Below are 22,760 nucleotides of genomic sequence, written 5' to 3'. Positions count from 1 at the left end.
AGCCACCCTGAGCCACAAGCAATCCTCCACTGCCCCCTTTCTGTTCTTTGTTTAAAACCCAGTGTGACATGTAGCACACCATAAAGAGGTGTAAAAGTGTGTGTGTGTGTGTGTGTGTGTGTGTGTTGTGTAAGGATGGGGTCTAATCAATTTACTGTTGAGTATAAAACATGTGTTTATGTTACGAAGATTTCTCCCTCAGCCTCTTATTCACACCAGAGCCCTTTATTTAATCAAGGCGGTAAATCTTAGCAGCGACCCAGAGCTCTCACCACCATTCCCCTGGTGGCGTGAGCCTTAACATGGTAAATTTCACTCGGGTAGGGAAATGCGCTCAGTGGCCGAGGCTAGTGCTTTGGAAGGATAAAAAGAGCACTTACTGCCTGACATGTGCAATCCATAACAGAATAATGAGACTCCTCCACTCCCGGAGTCCTCTTCTCCAGCTATCCCACTCCCGCTTTTTCTGTTTTCCTTGTGAGTGTTCATAAATGCCATGTAAATTCAAAGAGCGGAAGATGTGGCAAGTGCTCGGGGGAGAGCGTTTAATCGTTTGCGTCTTGTTTCCAAATCACATAGCAGCATGTACTGTTTGAAGATCCTCGAAACAAGCGGTGAACCTTGTTGAAACTGCTGCCCTCCTTCTGTCAGCTGCTGTGCTTCCAAGTGAAGGAAGGTGATCCTCATCACAATCGCTGCTTAGCAATGTTGTCAAACAGAAAATGCTCGCATGCAAAAAAAAAAAAAGGCAGAAGGCAGAAGAATGGTTATTCCTGAATTTATATTCATAATAAAGATTGTGTGTCTTTATTGTGAACTGGTTGGTACATTAATAAGGTTAAGGTTCAGCTAAGATGGCATTTGTTGTGCAGAAAGTCGATTGGAGCTGGATTGGAGGTTGAAGGTAGACCCTTCTTACCAAAAAAAGCACAATGAGGCTAAATGGTTCCTGGAGTGTTTTTGAACATCCTAAACAATTTCCCTTCATCTATGGATGACACTCTTCTTCTAGACGTTCTGAATAACGCATACCTACAGTATGTACAGTATGACTATGCTTAAAAGCTGCCAAACCAAACCAACTAATTTAAATGTGCTCTACGAACTCTGCCAAGAGGAGTGGTCAAATAGCAGTGGCCAAGAGTTTGTTGGTGGCTACCAATAGGGTCTAATCAAGGTGCACCTTGCTAAGAGCTTTTTAACCAAATATTGGGCGGGAATCAAAATTAATTTTAAACATGTGCATCCAATTCGTGTTTTTAAGGTCATTAAATCATGTACAATCATTTCAATATTGGAGAAAGAAGTCCAAACAAATCATTAAAAGTCCAAAGTTACTATGGCATTTATATCCATGATGAGTGTATGTAACCTTCTGACCACAGCTGTATTTATATGCCTACTTAGTCTCCCTGTCTTATTCTTGTGTTTACCCCAAGGGAGTATACTAAAAAAAAAGGCCATCTGGAAGTTCAGGAATTTTCCTGGTTAATCTTGGGAGGCCTGTTCTTTTCTACACCCAGCCTCAGCTTTATATATACTCCACAGATCATCACAGTTGCAGCACAGTTGAGATCTGTAATAAGCAGCCACCAGTCACTATCACAGCTGGAACTATGTAGTGCTCAGGCAGTTGGCATTTAGTGCTGGCTAATTTCTGGTTAATGCTTCAAAGTGTGGTAAGACAGAAGATACTGAAAACAGTGGGAAAGAGACAAAAGGCATCAAAGAGTGAGGGAGTAGGCACTATGTGCCCAGAATAAACAGAATCAACTAAAGAACAAAAAAGGTTTTCAGCCTTGCGTTTTGACGTTAGAATCTCATTGCAGGTTGGTTAGTCCATTTCCGAGGTTTAACTAGTCAGACGTACCAAAAATGGGTACAATAAACATTTAAAGTGATGATTTTATTTTTAAAAAGTGATGAATCTATTTAAGTCTTTGAAATATTTTAATTTTTTGTATTATGGCTTATTTGGCATATTATTTCTAATATATTTAATAGACGATGGACAGAGGATCATGGAGCAGGAACCAACACAACTCCAATTACAGGGGACCTATTGATCATTAAAGTGTGAATGGAGTATATCAGAGTACATAAAAACGACGTCACTTATACTATGTGTAATCAAAATCTTCTTTGAATGCCACCCTTGATCTTATTTTTTGTATCAAAATGGCAACACTTCAATCTGAACATAATTTCGAGGGAGAAGTACGAGTCATGGGAATCAATCTGGGAATTAAGGTATGTTGGGTGATTCTGTGGCCAAACCTCAGGTTCTTTGTGCCAAATATTTTTCCCAAAATGCCAAAGGACATTACAATGACGCTTTAAACTGGGGAAGGCACATTTGTGTTTGTGCAAGAGTGAAGCTTTAAACTGGGGAAGGCACATTTGTGTTTGTGCTCAACACTAGATGTGGAATTATTTGATTATTTTGGGTTACCCTTGGTTTACACTGTGGACCCTTGGACACTGTGGACTAAAGTGGACTAAAAACTGCACATTGGTCTCTGGATCGCAGCAATTCACCCAGCTCCAATTAACAGTGATGCTAATAAAGCTGATTCTCTTTTTAGTTCCGTGTTGAAATTGAAAGTGTGTGTATACACATTTAATCAGAACGTCCAGGGAGTATAAACAAAGAAGCTATCATGGGACACTTTGAGAGGAAGAGTGGGAAAATTAACTTTAAATTAGATATGCCTTTTTTTCTGGGGTCTTGAAATGTTTTTTTTTTTGAGGTTTTAAAAGTATTTACCATTCTATGACAATTCATAGAAGTTATCATCACATACATACTAGACTTTTTTAACTTGTTTTGAAACAAAATGTTGATTCACAAATATGTTGTGGCAATTTCAGTCTGGTGTATTAAACTGGGGACACTTGACCGCAAATTCCAAGGCTTCTTTTTGTTGCCAGTCCATCCCCTGGTTGCTTTCTTCCTTATTGTCTCCCTGCTCCCTTTCGTTCATCTGTGTCACCCTTAGGGGTTGAGGCACAATCACCTCTGATAGCAGCGGGCCATCGCTCACTCTGTCCCTGGAGGCGACAGCCCACTTACTGCCAGCTTGTGCTCAAATGGAGGACATTTCATCACCCTACCGAAAACACAATTAAAAACACGTGCACGTCCGGTTGGCCCTCGAGAGCCACCCCTTGTCATAAGTTTAGTTACACTGAGTCTGCCTCACCCTCTCAGATATTTACTTTCCCTGTGACTGAGTGTTTATCAGCTAGGTTGACAAGTGTGCTTTTTTTAGTGCACATGAGGCGCTGGAAGAACAAGAGGAAGTGAACCAGTGCTCAGTGTTTAACGCTCTTCTTTTTGAGAGACATTTGTTTCCTTGTAGCTTCAACAGTTAGCTGATAAGTGACTCTCTAGGCTAGAATATTTTTCTTCTTTGCTGGAAGCCAAAATGGAGGACAGTGTGCAGGGGTTTGTGGTGAAGGGTGACTTCCTCAACGCACACACATACTGTACAAACACACACAGAGCAAGCGGGAACAGAGGCAGACTGACGGCTATTAGAGAGCAACGATGCTTGCTCTTATCTCCCTCCATGATAGAGATCTACAAAGAGCTTGAGAGAGATTATGAATTCATTACCTTGATACACAAGTGAGCACTGCAATAGACAGGAATTTGAGAATGGAGATAGGAGCTTGGTGGGTGCAGGGAGAAGAGAAGGAATGGGAGTGCAATGAATTACATGCTGCTAGTGCAGAATAAATCTGTCTGCTTTCTTTGCATTTTTAGGACAATTTTTTGCCTCGTTGCATTTGTTGATTCTCTAAAATGTGTTCCTCCCATGTGTGATCAGGCTTTATTACAGGTCTAGCTATATTTCTATCCATTTGTGCATGTACATTGTCCAGATTTACCCAGCTAACAACATTTTACCCCCAGATTTTATCCCTCCATCCATTTTTTCTGCACAGAACTAAAGAAAAACAACTAAAGAAATATCTGGATGAGATTCCCTGGAGCTCAGTATTGACATTAGGCTCCTTTCTGAAATTGATTGGTTTTGTTGTCATATGTGATGTTGAGTGTTTTCAGTTGCACTTCTGATGATTGCAGTTCACTGCTCAGATGTAGTTTTTGCACAGTCAGCTTGTCATTCTATGCATCGTGTCAAGTCTCTTGTGTTAAGTATCTAACTTTATAGTCTTGGGAGAAAGGACATCTGAAAAAACTACTTAAATAATAGTCTTTTTTACTAACGTAACACATTTCAGTCAGTGTAACTATACAGAAATGTTTTTCTGTGACCAGCCACACTGTCCTATTCTTCCCTCCTTCCTTCCTTCAACTCTTGTGAAATTCTTTCAGATGGCTCACTTTCAATATGGCTTCCTCACTGAGTGTGTTTTCCCTCAAGCTCGTTGAACTCGGCTGACGTTTGGATGCAGGTGACACAGTGCAGCTAAATAAACCAAACAAATTCAGAGAGAGTGAAAGAAACAGGTACAAAGACATAAAAAGAGAAGTCAGTAAGTAAGTTTTTTTTTCCCCTCTTTGTCTTATGAATCCAGTAAAATTGACAAATGCTTTACACGGTGCCTGCTCGAACTACAAATTCCAAGTTCACTGCTAGACTGAGCAGACAGTTAACTGTGAATTCAGTTGAGATGTGAATTAAGGTTGTGGCCAGACTAAATACAGTACACAACCATGGATGAGACTCCCCCAATCCAATGTCAAAATCCCGTCTGAAGAGATGCTTGCAGATGTTAATTCACTTCTACTCATCTTGCCCCATGATAGCATCACAGAAGCCAATAAGCTGATATATGCCACTTCAACAGTAATCCTAGAGACACTTGGGTAGATCAAGATTATATGCAAAGAGAATCCTCCATGGAGGAGAAACCTGAAAACCAAAATTAAGTCCAGAAGAGCATTAGTCGGTTAACAGAGGTGCAGAAGGGCCTGGATGGATAATAAGGACATCAACAAGTCCACCACTGAGTCTCTAAAAACACCCTTCACTGCTAGGCTGAAGAAAAGTAAAACCCAAGAGAACAAACGGCTTGTTCTCCAAGGACCTATACAAGATGTACTCCCAGCTACAAATACATAATGACACAAGGACAGACCTACTCAGAGCTGATCAAAGCAATGAGAGCATAGAGAGGTGGACAGCATTAGGAACTGACATGATCCACACCTACTGGATGTAGAGCACTCCACGAGTTCCTGATAGCACAAATGATTCCCCCCAAATTGTCTAGCAAAATCCAAAAGCACAATCTTGGTCAGAAAGGATCTTAAGGGTACAATACCTTCAAAATACTGACCAACATCATAGATCCCAAGTTGAGTAGTCACATTGGTCAACATGTGAGGTCAACACATGACAAAAGCTCAGAAGAGCATTCAAAATATTACCATATGGTAATTACAACAGCTAGTGGTTGATTGAAGAGTGCACCAAGATGCTTTGAGTTGGCAACCTAACCTGAGCATAGACTGACTATGACTATGAATAAGGTTGGTTTCCTTAGTCTAAGAATCTTGGTGAAGAGCTCATGACTGACAAGCTGACACATAGATTCTGCAGTATCGGGATCTGCTCAAGGTTAATGGTGCATTGATGGGCTTCATCAGGAGCTCAGTGTTGCTTTAGAAATCACCCTGTACTCGCAAATGAGTATACAAACACAGATCCAGATCCAGGAGACAAGTGACCATCAGCCATCTCCAATACATGGATGACATCAAGCTATGTGCCTGGAGTGAGCAAACATTGACTCAATGATCCACCTCACCAGGATACATAAAGAGGATACCAAGATGTAATTCAGACTGGATAATTGGGGATGCATAGTTACAATGTGCTAAACAGCAAGAATATTGCAAGACACATATGCTTACAAGCCATCAGATAGGGAGCTGAAATAGCTATAATAATTATAGCTGGACATATGATGAGATAGACTCCACTGATGTCAAGGCATGAAACCTCCTCACGGTGCACTGGCTGTAGGTGACAATATGAGCATGAATGTCTATTGTCTATTTCTGTGTGTTGACTCTGTAATGGACTAGTGACCTGTCCAATGTACACCACCCTTCGCCTTATGATAGGTGGGATAATCTCCTGTCCCTGCTCCCCACCCTGAACTGAATATGTGGTTGAGGAAGCGGATGGACATATGTCACTAGCTTACCAATAAACTTAAGGAATTTAGAATGTGATTTCTGGTAGCAGTCATCTGTCTTATGTCCGTGGCATGTTTAGTGTTTTTGTGCTGGCATACATAAGTACCTTTAATAATATAGCCCATATACATCTTGAAACACATCTTTGATTGTTTAAAGGAAGGCCTTGCAGAGAGAACCCAATCTATAATTTATGTTCTGTGTAGGCATACTTTTAATGAAGTAATATATCATTACTCTGTGTATGTGTAGTTCACTGGGTATATTTCATTTGTATCTATACTGAATAATACTTTTGTGTGTTTGCATGTGCCTTTCAATATGCGCCACTGTACAGAGGGTACTGTATTTGAGTGCCTTTAATGCTTTCAGGTCACAGTGCATGTGGATATATATATGTGTACCTTTCAGGGAGTGTTTGTGTATAAGTGCGTGTGTATTTCTAAACCACAGAGAGGCGGGTAAAGCCATAGAGGCCAGTAGTGATGAGTGATGCCAGAGGTGGTTTTCTACCAACCTCTCTGCTGGCTTGCTGGCTCTCTAATGGCCTTCTCAGCGAGCTGACTGACCGACTTGGTGGCTCTCAGTGGCTGTCTTCCTTATTTGGTAGTGGAAGGTGGGGGATGGCAGTGGCAGGGTAGTAGATGGGAGAGCAGTGGTACTCTGTTTACATGCAGGGGCAGAAGGTCAGAGTGCCAGAGTGCTACGGAGCAAACGCAAATAACTTTAAGACAGTAAGTGAGCAGGCAAGTCATTGCTTCACGGTAGCGACTGGATGAATCAGAGCAGAGTGTGTGTGCGCGTGCATGCATGTGTCAGAGTATATGAGAGGGAGAGGGTGGATAAGAGTAAATACTTTAGTGAGGGAGGCCTGAGAAAAAAAGGTTTTACTACAGGTAATTTCCACTCACATGGACACACTGTTCTCTCTTTCCCCTCTCTTGCTCTCAGGCCCGGACAATTGAGAGGAGTCAGTAGAAAGGAAATTAAAGGCAACCATCCTTATAGTTTTACTCTTGTCCGCTTGACTGCTTGCATGCCTGCCTGCTTGCTTGCCTGCATTCCCTGGGCAATGTTTATGCTGTGCCCTGCCTAGGACAGAATAGATTCGCCCACACAGCACTGTGCTCTCAACCAGAACCTAAGTAGGTCTGGCAAGACCGAGCCACAGTCCCATTCACTTGCACTCCTCTGGATTAGGCTCTATATCCTGGGGCAACAGTGCAATGACTGCATTAATAGACCTAGATAGCATCTCTCCATCCCCACCCTAAATTATATATCCATATATCCATCCATCTTTGTTTCATGTCAGCAGGTTGTTTGTTCTATTCCATCAGCTTCATTTAAGTTTTGTTACACAGTTTGGCAAATCACGAGAGACACTTAAGTTTTGAGTGTGTGTAGGTTCAAAGCCACGGGGGACGTATGAAATGCTGCATAATTATGAAGCCAAACTCAGCATAACAGGTGGCCAGAACTTGTGACAGAGCTGATGATTGAGCGATGAAAGAAATTAAGCTTAACGAGTTTCAGAGAGGACCTTTATTAAAATGCACCACACTGCATAGTTTCACATCATCAGTCTGAGAGGAGAATATATACTAAAACATCCTTCATTTCCAAATACCATGAAATTACACATGCTAGCATAATCAGATTCATTGCCTAAAAAACTTGAGGTCAATTTACATTTCTTTAAATGCTGCAACAAATAACTGGAGCATACATAATTGAATAATGCTAATTCATCACTGCATTTTTTGGTCCCCTCTTTATGATGTATATTAGGGTTGTTGCTAGTACAGTAAGTGTGTAGTAAAGGCACTGCTGTGAAGAGGATGGTGGCAGAAGGGCACATTATCCAGCCTGTCAGACTACCAGTGCCACGCTACGGATAACACTGCTCTGAGAGAACACAGTGCCTCTTGACGCCAGCTGTAAAGATTAGCAGAGCTTTGTTTAATTGTGCCACTAACATCCTAGGAGCCACTTAAGAGCTACTGCTCGCTTTTCCTTCGAAACTGTCTTTAAAGCTCAGCCAACAGTTGCTGCTGTCTGCTCATTCAGGTGCAAAGGCCTTATGGATTTGTCCAATTCAGGTACACTCAGAGGAGCTCACATCTCCCTCCTGCTGAGGAAGGCAACTGAATCGGCAACGCAGCCAAGCCATTACCGAAACACTTAAAACAGTGAACTGAAATAGATGTCAAAAATTAAACGAAAGACGCTGCATCCAATTTGGCCAAATAGCTGCTGTTGATCATGCAGTTTTAGCCAAAGTGGCCCCACTGGTGGCCCGCAGTGCCCGTGTTTGTTCAAATTAAATCAAACTGAAGTGTTTTGCAGCTGAGAAAACAAATAGCTATTTTTTCCAATTAGATGCTTACTAGGCAAAATAAAAGTTCTACTAATGGCTTTTGATTTTTAAGGCCATTTTCCCTCGAGGCTTAAAAATAAGATTTGGTTTATGAAAGACTTGAAGCACGTCAATCACTGCATTGTCCTGGTTTCTCACAGCAGTCATAAACCTTTCACAATTACTTTGTAAACATGCATCCAGGCCCATCGTGTGCTTATACTGTTGAAGTGTGAAACAGATTATATATAGCAGCAACAAGACAAAAGACTAAAAGGACTGCAATCAGTAGTAATAATAGTCTAATTTTAGTTAATAAAATCTAAAACCATTTTAGCTTCATAACTGAATTTTCACTTTTGGGATTTCCTTGCAATTTAAGGTGTTATTTTTAGTTATGACAAGGTTAATAGGAAAATAGGTGTCCTTGTACTCAGCAGTGTCATAACTGAAAAGCTCACACCAGTAAATGAATTGTCAAATCATTTCCAAACTGTGAACAGAGCTGCTCTCCTCTTAACATCCCTTTCCCCTAAATTTATATTAGCATGGCTACCTGTCACTGCAGCTGTCCGGGGAAGAGGAGCAACTCAGAAGATGATTTATTTACTCATTCAAAAAAAAAAATCACATAAGAAATATTGTGTTATTTCTTTAGTGAACACTTTCCAAACATCAATACTGGAATCAACTCAGTCCTTCTGGTACCAACCAGTTCATGGGAGCAAAACAAAACATTTCAGACTGAAAGTAATGATAAGATTACACCTATTTTATTGGACAATGTAACATTTGCTGATTTCTTTTCATATTTAGCTGCTGCTTGTTTTTCCCCCAGCTTTGCTTCATTGATGCTTCCAATCTTTTAAATCTATTTTAAAGAATTGATAATAATAACGCCAACACAGGAGGGTATGAATGTCAGCATTTTGATTGGACTCAGTTTTTGACTCATGCCTTCATTTAGCTACATAGATGCATGGTTGATGCAAGAAGCTAAAAAATGAGGAAGAGCATTACCAACTCCTGTTACAGGCTGAGCATTTCTCTTTAACGCTGGGTTATATTGAAAAAAAAAATCCACAACAACAAAATCCCCAGACGGTAAGTGTTATGGAGATGAGAGAAAAGTCTAAAGAAGTTGTAAATTATGCTGTGGTGCTGGTTCAGCTGAGAGTGGAGCTTGAGTCCTGTGTTAAGACAAATGAACTCATCTGCTTAATTATATTTTGATTTAAGCTTCTCAGCTAAAATATCATGAAAATTATAGGCGATGATAAATGTGTTTATTTCACTGATAGGTGTTGAATGATCTGGACAAGAAACACCATGACAACCATGATGTCATGTGGCACAGATCAATGCAATTTTCTACTAACTACAAATTCACAGAGGACATGTTTTAAAATATAGTTTTTTGTTATGCTGATGTGTAAATGGCACAGTCAGTGGATCTAACGTCGATACCTACTCTGTTTTCGGCTTGTTGAGCCCACAGTCGGGGGTCCAGATGTGCCATCTTGCCTCCCAAACCTTTTCTGCAGTCGAACGAAGCAGGGCAGCGAGACTTTACTCTCATCGTGGTTTAGTATACCAAATACAGCTGTTAATGAGGCTGGTGGCCTCTGGCAGCAAGGTGACAAGAAGTAGGGGTCCCCGTGCATATGACGAGGGTTATGTCTGGGCTTGCATGTGCTCTGACACCCATTTGTTCATATTCATTCACGGTTTCTGCATGTCTTCTGCTCTGCCAGCAGCACTAATAATCAGGCGATGATATGGAAATAAGAATGCGGTGTGCAGCGTATGTAATGTCTGTGGAGTCACCTACATTAGATCTATCAACTTGAAATTAAACTATTCCCTGACTGGAGCAATAGAGATGAGGGAGTTTCATAACTAAGCTGGGGGACTTTTAAATTTTTTTCCTACTGCTGCAATATTTGAATGGATAATATGAACATCTTGAGACATAGGGTGGGTGGATCGTGTACAGTTAGAATTCAATAAATGGTGATATTACACCCCAAGAGCAGTATGTAAAAACAGCCTAATGTTCAGTCTTTTAAAATATACTGGAACCGTTTGTAAGAAAGTCCTCTGAATTTGTTAATATCAGGGAAAAAAATGGTCTGAGGCCTGCAGCTGAGATGTGGAAAGACCGACTTATTAATGACTCTAACTACCATTTTGCTTAGTGTGCTGTTGTTGTTTTTTCTCAGCCACTCTGTGTATTTGCTAAATGTGCTATCACAACATTCCTAATTTCCTTCAAAGACATCTTGTAACAAGGATACAGAAAATTATACAATTAGAATTAAATGCAGGCATTACCTTTAATTAAAGGGGATTAAATCTATAATCGCGAGGAAACTCTATACAGTAGAAACATAAGTTTCACTTAAAAATGCATGCAGAAACCATTTCAAATGAATTCTGCAGCAAAGTACAGCAGTGAATGAGCCTGTAAATAAACCCCATTCAGGAGGGTACATTACATGTCTAAACTGATGCGCGATAGCTTCCAGATCTGAAAGTCACCAGTGCCGTTCGCTGAATGAAAAGAACTGCAGAAGTACAGGAGGAGCTCCTCAGTGCCAGTCTGCAGTGACAGGTAGATGATATCTCTCTCAGCCTTAGTACGGCTGTCAGCATGGATGGATGAGCTTAGCGCAGGGTGCACCCAAAGCGTGAAGGAAGATGACAGTTTATTGTGTCATTAGGACGTGGAAACAAAAACACTGGAGTTGGAGTTTGAACCAAACTTCAATAAACTTGCACTTGTGCATGTGACTGCTTGCAAAATAAACGGGCAATACTGGGCCACGATTTGCTTAATTAAACATCATTAGATATTCTATAGTTTTGATTAACTGCCTCCTCTGCTCTGCTTGGTTATCTATTAGAGACAACAACAAAAAAATTACCTATTATCTTTTTCAATTAGGCCGTTAAGTTAATTTGCCGTAGCCTTGCTTTTTGAGTTGTAATTGTTATTTCGAAACACAGTTAACAATACGGCACCAGCAAACTAGAATGTGTATATCTGCAGTGGTTAAAAATGACAAGAGGGACATGAATGGGAAAATCTTATTTACGTGGGATTATGGGACACTGTGACTATCAGAGATTTGTATGCAAAAGCAGAAGAAGATAGAAAAGCAGTGGAAGGTAGGAACACGTGGAGGAAGAATGTAGCAGAACAAAAAGAAAAAGGATTGAAAAAGCATGAATTTGTGCCCAACAGTGTAAAATCAGTTATTATGCAGGGTGCAAGGCAGCTTCTGGAAACATAATTGCTCCATCTAAAATGGCGGCGCACTGTGCAAAAATTTAGGGGCCCACTTACCGCTGGGTTGTTTTCAAAACCTTTTTAGCCTCATATCTTCAGCTGCTCCAGTGGCTTCTTTTTCTTCTTCTGCTTCTTACAACTCACTCACTCGTACCTTTAAAGTAGATGGAAAGAGAGAGAGGGAAAATGACAGAGAAACATTAATGAAAGGGACTACTAAATGAACGACCTCCTCAAGTGGTGGGTGGGGGGATTCAACAAATGCTGTGATGAGTTTCTCTCGCTCTCCCTTCTTGGCCTTTTGTGACCACAGGACGACAGTTCTCGGGCGAGGAGGAGGCTTGCTGCTGATTGCCTGAGAGCTATGGAGTGCAAATCTGCATGAAGTCCCTCCTGGCTTCTCTTGATCATTTTCTCCTTCACATCTCTAATGAGCCTGGTCCAAATCTGTGGGTGCATGCATGTGTGTAGGTGCATGCATGTGCGAATTTGATTGATACTTGTTTTGATATTCGCTCGTGCACAACAGGCTACTGCATTTATGGAATACGTTGATGGTTTTAATATGAAATGTAATTGTAGGGATTCATTCTTATTTGTGTGTGTCTGATGAACATATTTTGTGTTTGTAATATTTGGCTACTTAAATATATATATATTAATTGTGCATACTGTATATTGACATCTATTTTTAGTTTTGTGCTTTTGTGAGTTTCTCTGTATTTGGAGGCCTCACCGTAGCCTCACTCGATATTCAGTCTACTCTCAGCCAGGTCTGCAGCTGTGGGTAGCAATAAGTCCACCCTAAGGAACTTCCACTGAGGAGCTGAGGAAGGTTATCTCAAGTGAGAAGTCAGAGGAGCTCATCATTATCCCGTGGGTAGAGACTTCTTTCAGCTAACAACATGAATATCATTAAGAACAGCACGACATGGGCATGATCAATATCATGTGGATATGGCGAGTCCTATGTGGACAGCTTGTCCAAATGCACTTCAGCAGTAGTTTTGTACCATGTTTATCAGTGTCACTCTCTTTGTTGGGGTATAATTGATTAATAATAGCACTTTAAGGATACATTACAGATTCAATTATGCTGTTACTTGGGTTACAAAGACAAAAACAAAAGAACAAAAAAAGGCTTTTCTCTTTGCTCCCTGTGCACTTGTCTACAATCAGCTGATTTCAGTGCAGGGACTAGAAAAATCTGCAGCTTTTGAGGAGTGGCGTTGCACAAAAGGACAAGAGTGTGACTGTAAAGTGCCAGTTGTGTCCAGGACAGAAGTAACTGCATTACAGTGCTAACACAGCACTGAATCTTTGCAATCATTTTTACAGACAGCATGCTAGCTCAAAGTCGGTGAAGAACCTAGAGTGATTTTAAAGTTGAGTTTATGGCGATCTCAGCCCAGCAGCCAGAGCCGGATCTTTAACAGGTAACAGTGACAAGACTCAGGATTCTCCATTTCTGCCTCTACATGTTTCTACGGAGAAATTGCAGTGGCAATCGCTTTGCTTTGTGTTCACACTTCAGCACATTTTAAACAAACGATCGTCTGTACGTGCTCATTGGGATCTCATTAGGATCGTTGTGTGGGACTGTGGACTAGCGTACATATTGTTAACTACTAATTATAGGCTAGGTTTCAGAGTAATGTGAAATCAATTTACCAAATTATTTTCACCTGGCAGTAAATAAGTTACGATTACTAAAAGTAATGAGAAATGTGCACACACAACCCTAACAACCCCATCACTGATCATTGTTGCTAACTAAAACTTAACCAAAAACTAACACTAGCTGTGGCAAAAAAAGAAAGAGAAACATCACAGTTGGCTTTTCCAAGACCGCTTCATTTAATGTCTTGTTTTGCCTGACCAACAACATTTTTATCCCCAAAATATTTACTGTAAGTAAAAACATGGAAGAAGTTCCCATATGCAAGAGTATGGATCTGGTTGGTATTATTGACTGAATGTTAATAGCAGCTACTAGAATCAGAGGTCATCTGATTATTAACCCTACTACAATATAAATATACCTGTGATCGAGGCGTGATGCTGAAATGGAACAGCACTATAAATTATATTTAGAAGTGTTAGTCCTTTGTGTTATTTAATCACTCAGAGTCCTCTCAAAACTTTCTGTTGATCTGACAACTTTGTACATTTTTTTTCAAAAGAAAGGATAACAAATTTCCACTGACTACTATTTGTCCTCATCCTGATGTTATTGACTTCTCTCCTCCTCCCCCGCTGTCTCACGAACTGGGCGCTGCCTGTAGACAATCTCCAAGCATCCTCTGTGGGCTTTATTACCTCGACGGCTGACCGTCAACATGATCCTTCATTCTGACAGGCCAGGCTGCCCCTCACTGGCCAATCAGTGTCAACTAACAGGCTAGCAGCAGTAGGAGTCCCTGGTATACTAACTACAGCACAAGGGAGAGTAGAAATTGGATGTGTGTGTAAAAAATATGTTTTTATATGTTACTGAGAAACTGTAATGTGTTTGTGTGGCCATGCATATCAGAAAGAGTGCAAAGCACTTCACAGAATGGGCTTGAAAACAAGTACATAGCATAGTTTTAGAGATTTTCTGAGGGAAAAAAGTCACATACACAATAAATATGGCTGTTTCCGCACATGAGCATACACTCCTGTGTGTCACTTGGAAAAAAAATGTGAGGCCAAATTCTGCAATACTCCCACACGCCTGGCTGCCAAGACGAGCGCGGGGGAATTTGTTTAATGTACAGCATTTATTCACTGCACACACGCTGTTGCACTACCGCTTCCTCCGTCGCATGAGACACTCCCTTGACCGGGCAAGTTGCCATTAATCAGCCAGAATGAAGAGCTAGTTGTATAGCATGGGAGCTAAAATACATTCAAAGTCAACATCCAAGAAAGTGGGAATCTTGCCTACCATCCTAACAATAGCATGCTCTAAGTGAGAGCGCAACTCTCTGATTGATTCTTTTTCTTTTTTTTGGTTTTGTTTTAGCTACACAACATGGGTTAAGTTACGCTTTGTCCAATCATGTGGAAAGCAGCTCCGGTTTGTTTTCTCATGACCCTGCAACATACTGGCATTGAGTTTAGTCACCGTGCTGAGACAGATGGCCGAGCATCATGGTGCATGGCAAATTGGGAAATGAAAACATGCATGCTCAGAAATGAGTATATGTGGTTTCTTTCCAGCAATGTGGTCACATAGGGTGCATTCAGAATAGAAGAACAAGGAACTGGGAGGCTCGAAGCATCCACATGAAAATAAAAAACAATGGCAACACAAAAAGAAGAAAAACACAAGGACGACCTACTCTTTGCAAATGTCAACAGGTATGCTGCTTGAAAAGTAAAATAAAAAAGCACACACCTCAACCAGATGATGAAATGTCAACACAATTTCTACCTCCATGTCACAAAAGTAAAGACTATATTTTTCTCTGAATGAAAAAATAATGTTGCTATGGCAGCACCTGATGTCTCTTTTTCCTCACCTTACGCTCAGCCACCCACCTCCTCTGTCTCCATTGTCCTTCAGGTATTAAAAGACTAAAAATCAGATCTTCGCTGGGTAAGGAAAAGAAAACAGAAAGGAGAAGACAAATGGTGTGAAGAGAAAGAATGGCAAGCGTGTGAGGGGTTAAGTTGATGTAATCAATAGAATGGCATCGGTCAAGGGAGAGAACGGGTGGAGAAGGGGACTAAGGTGGAGGATCAAGTTAGGAGAGCAGATAGTGAAAGGAGTAAGGTGAGATCAGATGAAAAAACAAAGGGTTGAGCGGATAGAAGTCAAGGGAAATGAGGAAACTAAAAGAGCAGCTGATTTGAACTTGAACTTCTAGTGGTTCTCCCACAGTACACACTTCTCAAATGATATGCCACAGGTGTTTGAAATCCAACTTTAGATCTGTTCTCAGCTACTTCTCAAAAGATGTGCTGACAAAATAAGACTTTAACACACTGGAGCCAAAACTCAAGCTTTATAGAAGTGATGTGGAATTGGATATTATCATCTTTTCCTCTCTCAAAAGTTTGTCAAAAGATTACAGACACGGGTGCTAACATTACAAACTTAGCTTCTGTTGTTGTTCCTATGATCATTTTATTACAATACGACAAAATTGCCAGAGAGACACAGCCAGTGGGCAGCTTCCTCTTAACGAAAGAACTCATTTTCAAATTCCTTGAGAATATTTCGTCATTTGAAACAACCAATTTTTAGTTAAAGTTCATATCTCACTTAAAAATGGATGCTTCCCCCCCGGGTGAATTCCTTTTTTCCTAATTTATGTAGGCTTCTTGACCTTGCTGCAAAGATAAATTCGCTATTGTCCTCAATCCAGTTATAGTGCGTCGAATAGGTTTTTATATAGTCATAATATGTAGCTGTCAGCATGTGTGTGTTTCTGAATATAATGTCCTTGAGAAAGTCTAAGTCTGACCACTCATTAGAAGTACTGGTTAAATAGAAAAATACAGGAGAAATTATAAATCTGGGAATGCACTGCTGGATTTCAAAACCTTTCAGCAAAGTAGGCAGATACCAGCTCAAACATGCTTTAGACTCGGAGCTCTGAAAAACTAACACATGAAGTTTAATAACTGCCTGCCTTCCTTATTTTATTACATCAAATTCTCTATTCTAGGATGTTAATAATGAATGACAATGAATGAAAATGACCATGTGCTAGTGTACTGTGTCTAGGAACCCACTGGCTATCATCTGATGACTTATCCCCCAGGGTGGCCAGTATTTTTGTGCCAGTGGACAGCCAGGCCAAGACTTTCTGCGTTGTGCTCAAGGCATTACGTAAAAATATAGATGAGGATAAAAAATAAAAGATAATTTTTTAGAAAGCTAAGTCTGTTTCCGCCATTACCCAGTGGTTCTGACATTACACCGTAGCAAATGTCTTTTCTATGATGGGCTGTTTACCTGCGTGTGGCTAAAGCTTGCTCACTTTTGATTGGGTAATACTATTGGTGCTAAAAAGGCTGTACCTTTGCATACAGATTGCATACAGAACTGTGATGTGTCCATAATATGGTTAAAAAACCCTCTTCTCACTCAGCACCACCAGAAAACTTTGAGGAAATCAGCTTGGCAGTGGTTTAAAAGTGCAATTTAATGGTTTTATTAAGGAAAATCGGTTCCCTCTAAAACACTTTGATCAGCATGTTTGTCACAGTGCCTCAAATTCAATAAGGTTTGTGAGAGGTTTCCTTCAAAACAAACAGAACACACTAAACTAGACAGATTCCCCCCGAAAGCCTCATTATTCTCCATGGCTGCTAACTAATCCTGTACCTTTGTGCTCTGTCAGAAAACCTTCTCACACTCAGACAACACAATACTGCGATGAAACACTCCGGCTACAAGGCTACGAGCCACTCTGAGTGAAGTTTCATTAGCAGAGCCTGTTTTGAGCAGATAACTACAACAGAGTCCAATATACTTACACGTTCTCAGCAGATCCCCAGTCATAATTGCTGCCGTGTAACATGGGTTAGAAAGTCTATGAGGTGAACCGTCTTATGCACACACAGAAGTGCTCTGTGCTTCTTTGAGCTGGCAGTGCACTCATGCACTTAAATCTTCTTGTCATTTAATTTTGATTTTTTTGGTTTTGCACACTGGACAATTGTGAATCGTGTGTGTGTGTGTGTATGTCCAGCAGCAAATGTGTCTATTGGCATGCTGTGTGCAGTGACTGATATTCAATTAGTCCACCTGCCACCTCTACATGGCTCGGCATTCCAGCGCTCAGTAAATCAGGCCGACTGACAGCACACAGGTCGATATTAATATTAACGCCTCTATAAATAATGTTATTGTAGGCCCCCATGTTAATGCTTCATGATATGATGGGCATGATAAAGTAGAGCGTGTTCTATTGTGAAGGTGAAGGGGGGTTTAATAGGGAGAGAGAGACAGACTAAATCCCCTTCAATGTCCTTCGATAGAAACGTTGGTGACACTGGGTTGGAAAGGCGCCGAGGTGGTCACAGCTGTGTTCCCGAGCCTGAATGGCTGGGGGTGGAGGCGGGGGGTGGAGAGGTTTGGAGTGTGTATTATGCGCGCGCATGTGGTGAATTTGCGGAGAGTTAGAGCGAGGGGTGGTTGGGAATGGACACAGTGGATTAATTATTATAATTCATCTCCCGGGCCACATGTTTATGGCTCTACTCAAATTATTGTCTGACTATCTGATTTCCATCTTGTACACTGCAGTGTATGCACTTTGTGTGTATTCGTGACAGGAGAGGTCCGTGGTTGAGTAGACGAATGGCTTTGCTATTTTGTGACAATTGCCCATATTTCACTGTGACAGCAAACATATCACTGTAACGTCTTTATGTGTTCGCTGAAAATCTCCGGATTAGCCATTGGCTGCAAAGAGATGGCCGTCATTAAACCGGCCGGGGTGTCTGAAATGTCAGCTTGTTAACTTGACCTTGCAGGCAAAACTAGGGCATCAGTCATTACATTTAGAGAGGCCAAAGCTTCAGTACCAGTGTGAAAATAATAACTTCCTGAAGGACAACAACATGGGCTTGCCATCTCATTTAGCATTTAGTGTTACAGTAAGATGTTTTTGGTTTTCTCTGACTCTGTCAGTTCTGTACTTTTCTACTTAAACACGTCTTCCATGTAAATCCTCAGCTCACAAAACCAATCTACTTTCTTACTTCAGTAAACCTAGCGACCAGAGTTCAAGGGAATAAAAACATCACTAGTTGCTACTGATGTGTTTATTCATTTATTTATTTATTTTTCAACCTCAATTCACATCCCCTCCACAAAAGATGCTGCTCAGCATGCAAATTCAAACCGGTGATGCTACGGTCCCAAGCATCCTTGAACTCTAAGCAGCGTAATTTGTGCCCTGACCACAAACACACTCAAAAATTCATGCCCAAAGGTAAAAGTATTGTCAACAAAGCATCAAGAAACTCTGTGCAGTCCAAGCATGAAATAATCCACAAACAGTGTGTCTGTGTAGGTTCTTGCTCGTGCAGGTCATGGTATTATAAGGAGTTTGGAAAGAAAAGCAACTGGACTTCTTTCTTGAAGATGTTTAACCAAAAACACTGTGTAATAATTAAAAAAACTAACTAAAATTATCTTTAAAAAAAAAGCTAATGTTGTCCCCTTAGAAAACCTCCAAAATAATTAAATACATAAGTCACTGCAGAGAGATATTAATCAATACACAGACACACAGACACAAACACACACACACACTTGGTTATACAGTGAAATTTTGCAGTTATAAATGAATGTGGAGAATTCTGGGAAAGATTTCCAAACCTCCAATAGCTTCATACGTGCACAGTTGCACACAACAAACGCTGACCAGCCCTGGACCAGGGGTTTTGCAAAGCCTGGATCATCCCTGCTAATCCACACTCATTAACGATGAACTCCATGATAGCATGCCACCAGCCTCCACAGCCCCCACCACTTTTACCCCACTTTTACGCATCCACTGCACTTGCGGGTATAAGTGGCTGGCAGCTTTTGATGGCGATTTTAATAAATTACTGTAGATTGTAGCAAGCGTGTTTGTTCCTGCTGCATGAGTAAACAGAACACCTGCCACACCTGTCGGCGCTAATCAGGCCTGGTTTAATTAAGAGTGACAAAGCTTTTATTTCATGCCAGCGAAGGGGCGTGTATTTGACCGAGGGAAGTTGAGCACTCTTTTCCTGCACTCCTCGGAGAACCGCGTCTTCAGATGGAGAGGGTAAGTCAGGATGAGGCAAACTGGGTGACAGAGCTGGTGAATCATTTTACTCTGGTAAAATGTAAAAGGATTTTTAAGCAAAACTTCATATTAATTATTAAAACACTTCTATTGTTCCCTGGGATAGAGAAGAAATAGTTTCTGCACTCAACAGATTTTACCCGAGGACTTGCACATAAATAGAATGTTCATTCTCTGTGCTCCTCCACATCAGAGAGAAGGTCACTGCTGAGTGGAGTCTACCTACAAGCCCCTTGGGCTGAAGGAAAAAAAAATCCACCCGGATGCTTCCCTTCTAGCACTCTGCCTCCAAAATAACTCTTCCTCTGCAGGGTTCTTAAATAAATTACAGATATGCTATCCTCCCAAGATGTGATCTCTGTTCTCCAGCACAAATTAAAAATTTAAGCCCATTTAGGTTGGTGCCCAGTGTAACTTGAATCAGTGTGGTTGTGAGAGGGTGGGGTTGGGGGGGAGAGTCAACCAGAGTTGTGTCACAGCAGTGCTCAGTAGTGATGCTTGTTGCTTCAGGCACTGTATCCGAGAGAGGAAGCAGGGTGGCCTGAAGTTAGACAGAATATCTTGTAACTATAAGGTCACAGGCTTGATCCAAATGCACAACACTTTTTCTGCCCACAGCTAGGTGGTCTTACATGTCAAAGTGTCGAGGCACCAAACTCGGACATGTAAAACCACCAGCTGTGCAAAAATGTACAACTTCAAGAAGCTCAAACCACATCACACACATTTTAATGTCAGCCAGCCTAGCCTCAGATTCACACAGACGGTGAAGCTCAGCCACCACATGGAAATGAGACATCATGTGTTAGGCTGTTGAAACTAACAACAACGGTGCTGGAGGATCAGATCTACAGGTAGTCTGACTGTGAAATTGGAAAAGTCCAAATAATCGCAGAGATTTGGATCACTCAAATCAATTAATGAGCTAAACAAATTCATTTGTCCTTTTGAAGACAAAGGCAGCACGCCAAGAGAAACAGGATTACCACCACTCTCTAATGCTTGATTATCAAAAATAAATAGTCTATTAAATACACCAGAGGATCGCCTGGGAGGCTTGCATATCAGCACAGCACATCCTATTTATTTAATGTTTTAGAGATGGGTAGAGACCAAAAAGGCTAATTAAGTGTGAACTCTACGAAAACATTATCCAATAGAACAGGATACACTGTGCAAAATAAATGTTCTCTGATCATTAAGCAGCAGAAAGCTAAAGACGTGTGTGTGTGTGTGTGTGTAAAAAGAAAGAGAGACAGAGAGAGAAAGAAAGAAAGAAAGAAAGAAAGAAAGAAAGAAAGAGAGCTCGATAGAGAGAAGGGTATGTGTAATAGTGGGGGCCATTTAATAGACTCAACCTCACTATGAACCCAGAGAAAGCGCTTTGTCATTTGACCTTCATTAACATCTTCTATTCATTGCTCCAACTCGGTGATAAATCAGGGAATGGCTCCTATTGTATCTTCCAGTGTCATGCAGTAAAGCATTCTTCCTTACCTGGCTTTCATTAGCTTTTGTCTCTTAAACAATAACCAGAGCCTTGATCGAACACAGGTTTTATAAGGTATTTGCCTTGTGGGCACTTTGCTAACAGAACTTAAACTGAAATCAAATCAAGAGGCATTTCAGCAAAGATCCAGAGGAAGAAACACAACCCTGGTGTAAAGGCACCTTTAAGTGTTTTCACGTGAAGCTCTTAATGCTATAAAGACTAGCACCTTTAACCTCACACTAAAGATAAAATCAGAAAGACCTGCAGATTAAAAAAAGGCCTTCCTTTTGGAAGAGGAGACTTTCTACAGAGGAGTGGCTTCTCTCTATTGAAGCATTGCTGGATTAACCTAATCAGAAGATTAATCAGACTTGAAACACTGGAGGCTGTGCCGGTGGCCTCTTTACCTCTTTATCCGACTGTGCCAGGCAGCAGAATTAGGCTAGAGTGCAGGGAGATGGTGTTCCCACAACCCCTCTCTCTAGAGCTCTCAACTTGCCAAAACATCTCAGAGGATGAAGTGGAATTACAACCTCCTAGTTTGCCCTCACTGACCTTTCCTCACTTGGTCCTTTCAGATGTCTCTTGCCATTCAGACAAGAGCCCATATGTTTACCATTTGTGGCACAGCACTTTGGGAATTACTGTATTGGTGCAAAAATACTATTGCCTGTTAAACTGTGTTATTTTTGGCTTTTTTCAAAATTCAGAATCAAATAAAGAAATGGGAACAAACTGTGTGTTAGCAACAAAGTGGCTAAAGATATGATTCAATATTGGTTCTTTGCTAAGTTGTCTGGTATGTATAGAAACAAAATTGGTTCATCCCTTAAGTTAGATGCCTTTTTTGTGATTGAATGGTTCAAAAAAAATTTCACAAAAAACCAAAAAATAATACAAAAAAACTCCTCTGAAAATGTTTAGCTACAGGGACTGGATGAAAAGGAGTGACCACTTTAACTAAGTCTGGCTACTTGGAAGCAAAATATAAGAAATGACAAGTAGCACAAAAATGTTGCACAGCACTGTATTTCACACATCACATGACTTGAACATTAAATGCACCCGATGATCAGGATCACCCAAGAGGATACTTGACTAGATTGCTGTCTAACTCAGCTGCGAACAGGCATCGGAGTAACAGGCCACTGTGTGCAACCGTCCGACCCTGCAGAGATTTAAAGATGCAGTGAGCCGATTGTCCTCAAAACTGGTGGAAATTAGCGCATGCTGTGCCATGTTTGTCTGACCTTCTAATAAAGGATCACATCTGAGAGGCTGGGTGCCTCATATTTTTTTTAAACCAGTGATCACATGGATATAAGTGGAAAATTTGGCAGACAGAAAAAAAAAGATATTGTTAATCCGCATTGAATAAACAAATAAAACTTAGTGTGTATTTATCTCTCTCCATCTGTCTGCCTGAAATTATCCTGCAACTAATCTCACCACCTAGGCTCAGAAAAAAAAAGAAAAGGACTACAGCACATGTCCACAATAAAAAACCCCAGAGAAACCTGCAGTGTAACAGGGAGGGCATCATTGATCCTATCTCTCTGGTTGCCAGGTCATCGATTGCAGCATGCAGCTGTGTTACTTGGCACACCTTGCTGACTCCAGCTACAGCCTTGAATGTGCAGTCGAGAGCATGATGGCCC

Source organism: Oreochromis aureus, linkage group 15 (assembly GCF_013358895.1).
Source record: "Oreochromis aureus strain Israel breed Guangdong linkage group 15, ZZ_aureus, whole genome shotgun sequence".
Classification (NCBI taxonomy): Eukaryota; Metazoa; Chordata; class Actinopteri; order Cichliformes; family Cichlidae; genus Oreochromis; species Oreochromis aureus.
This window is presented reverse-complemented; position numbering follows the sequence as displayed.